This window comes from Calonectris borealis, chromosome 1, assembly GCF_964195595.1.
Source record: "Calonectris borealis chromosome 1, bCalBor7.hap1.2, whole genome shotgun sequence".
NCBI lineage: Eukaryota > Metazoa > Chordata > Aves > Procellariiformes > Procellariidae > Calonectris > Calonectris borealis.
This window is the reverse complement of record NC_134312.1, coordinates 137777004-137780706: the sequence shown is the minus strand read 5'-3', so window position 1 is coordinate 137780706 and position 3703 is coordinate 137777004.

Here is a 3703-nt window from a genome sequence, read left to right as displayed (position 1 = left end):
AGGCTGGTCGTCTTCCCCGTCGGCTCATCTTTTGGCACATGGGGACGGCTGCTCCTGTGCCTTTAAGGTTTCCTTCTTGAAGAATGTCCAGCCTTCCTGGGCTCCTTTGCCCTTCAGGACTGCCTCCCAAGGGACTCTGTCAACCAGGCTCCTAAACAGGCCAAAGTCTGCCCTCCGGAAGTCTAAGGCAGCAGTTCTGCTGACCCCCCTCCTTACTCCTCCAAAAATCAAAACCTCTTATCATTTCATGATCGCTATGCCCAAGATGGCCTCCAACCATCACATCACCCGCAAGTCCTTCTCTGTTCACAACCAACAAGTCCAGCAGGGTGCCTTCCCTAGTTGGCTCACCCACCAGCTGTGTCAGGAAGCTATCCTCCACAGACTCCACGAACCTCCTGGACTGTTTCCGCTGCACTGTATTTCCAGCAGACATCTGGTAAGTTGAAATCCCCCACTAGAACAAGGGCTAGCGATTGTGAGACTTCTCCCAGCTGCTTGTAGAATATTTCATCTGCCTCTTCATCCTGGTTGGGTGGTCTATAACAGACGCCCACCATGATAGCTTCCTTGTTGGCCTTTCCCTTGATTCTTACCCATAAACACTCAACCCTATCATCACCATCATTAAGCTCTAGACAAGCAAAACACTTCCTAACACATAGGGCTACCCCATAACCTCTCCTTCCTTGCCTATCCCTTCTGAAGAGTTTATAGCCATCCATTGCAGCACTCCAGTTGTACGAGTCATCCCACCGTGTTTCCGTGATGGTGACTATATCATAGTTTTCCTGCTACACAATGGCGTCCAGCTCCTCCTGTTTGTTGCCCGTGCTGAGTGCATTGGTGTAGATGCACTTCAGCTGGGCTATTGATCCCACCACCTTTTCTTGGGAAGAAGCCCTAATTCCTATGTGACCGTTCTCAGGCACTTCTGTGGTTTCTAAGACGTCAATAACCCTTGTGTCTTTGCTGCCACATGGATCTCCATCCCCTACCTCCACTGAGACGGCAGACCGAAGGACCTTGCTAGCACACCATCCCTCAAACATTGGCATGCCGCCCCCAGGCTTATCTCTAGCGAGTCTGGTTTTATCCTTTTCCCCCTTCAAAACTAGTTTAAAGCTCTTTCAATGAGCCCTGCTAACTCCTGTGCAAAGATCCTTTTCCCCTTTGAGACAGGTGTACCCCGTCTGCCACTTGCCACTTAAAATGGGAGTCCTAATGAACTTGAAGTCAGGAATGGCTGTTTAAAAACAGAAATATGGCTTACACTGGCTTCAGTTATTATAAGCGCCATCTGCATTGCTGATATTCAAAGTGTCCATAAATGCCCTATATTATCCCAAAATATGAGGTTACATGAAGTTATGAGGCTATATATGATGTCTCAGCCTGTGACTGCGTACGGCTTGTTCTGCAGAGGCAGTCGTAGGCAGTTAAAGGGCTCGTTGTGCTGGTGTTGATGGGGCTGCTTAGTTGATAAGCTGCAAGACAATGTGGTGGCAGAGGACCTGGGCTGTGTGTTCCCCTATAGATGTCCCTGGCATAAACAGAGACAAGACAGCTCCTTGAAATGCATAACACAGGTCAAGAGTTCATACCTCCCCTGCCTAAACTTTCCACCCTCCTCCTGGGCATTCTGGCCTTTATCTTCCACCATACCTCCCTCATCTCCTCTGGGTTTTTTTCACTCCGTAACAGTCAAATGTTATTCATGCTGGTGTTTGGAAGGAAGAAATACCAGCAGTACATGCAGATGGTTCCCTACCGTATGCACGTCTCCCATGGATGATCCATGCAATACTAAGCGAAAACATTTTTTCCCCCTTAAAGCTGGGGAATGAAGTTTATACAAGTACTTAACAGAGGTGCTGGAATTAAAAATGTTAGCAACCCTGGATTCTTGAAAATAAAATAAAAATCAGTTCGAGGTGGGGAAATCTCTGAGGGTGTCTTTGCTCAGGGTATGCAGGTGTCTATCTTGCTACACTTGATGTTACTGTGCAGCTAATGAGGCACTTGAAGCAAGAGGCTTCTCAAAGTGCAGTGGGTTAGGAGGAGAAGCATTTCATTTTCCTTCTTTCCATGTCATTTTCCTTGTCCTTTCTCCCTCACCAACAGTCTCCCAAGCCAGATATGTGACTTTGTTACTGTCGTGGTTTAACCTGGCAGGCAGTCAAACCCCATGCAGCCGCTCACTCACTCCCTGCCCCCACAGTGGGATGAAGAGAGAATTGGAAGGGTAAGAATGGAAAAAAACTCGTGGGTTGAGATAAAGACAGTTTAATAGAACAGAAAAGGAAGGGAAAATAATAATAATATTAATATTAATAATAATAATAACAACAACAACAATAACAATAACAATAATAATAATAATAGAATATACAAAATGAGTGATGCACAATGCAATTGCTCACCACCCGCGCTAGCTGATAACCAAGTAGCGATTGCTACTTCCTGGACACGCCTACCATTCATATCCTAAGCATGACATCACATGGTATAGAATACCCCGTTGGCCAGCTGGGCCAGCTGTCCCAGCTATGCTCCCTCCCAGCCTCTTGTGCACTTGGCAGAGCGTGGGAGCTGAATGTCCTTGACCAGCAGGGTACTTAGCAACAACTGAAAACGTCCGTGTGTTATCAACATTCTTCTCATACTAAATCCCAAACACAGCACAGGAAGAAATTTAACTTTATCCCAGCTGAAACCCGGACAGTTACCAAGTACTGGTGGATAATGGGAAATCTCACTGGCATTGCATTGGATTGTTGGAAGAAATGACTGTTTACATCTGCAAGAACATGGAGGTTTTCCAGAAGCAGCACAATAAATTTGGTGGTATTGAAGGGCAAAAAAAGTGACTTCAGGGGACGCAATCTTTCCTTTGCTTTGCCATTTAGGAAAAGGAGATTCAGCTACACAGCTTGATGTGGTATCGCCTAGTGGAAAAGCAATGGGTAGGGTATCTCCACCAGGTTTGGTACAAGAAAGTGAATGGGCCTGTTGTTACTGCTACCGGTGCTTTGTAGGCCACTATATGAGCAGAAAAATGAGCTCTGGCCAGCAGATGATGCTGGCCAGGCTGCTGGTGATGCTGACCCACCAAGCATGAGAGCACTTCACAGAACTGGTTATGGAGCTGTGCAGCTCAAGGAGGGAGCTTAAGAGATCACTGTCCTTCTTGTGCCTTAGTACGCTTTAAAAAAAAAAAAAGACAGACACATAAAGTACTTTCATTGTATAACTGGAATGTGCAACATATAATAACAACACATCAGCTACAGTTGCAAATGCTTTTTGAGCGGAGAGTGGGTGGTATCCGGTATGCACCATTTCCTAAAACATGCATTTTACATTTTAAACATTTTGATTGCACGCAAATGAAAAGGAATAAAATTTAATCTTTCAATACAAATAAGGTAGAGAACAATACAATTTACCAGTGTGTTAAGATTACTTAAAACATTTTGTGGCTTTGTTAGCAAGCATTTAAGAACATTGGGGTTTTTTTTTGTCAGTGCTCAAAACAGTGAAACCACAAACTTTTAGCATGTTACAACACTGTTGAGATCAGCACAAGTTGCTTGTGGCCCTGTACTGCGCAGAGGTGTAAGTAATCTTGGTTGTTCCCCATCAGAAGGGAAACGAATGGATAAGCATATCCTTTACCTGCCTCTTGTATGAAGAAGCTGTT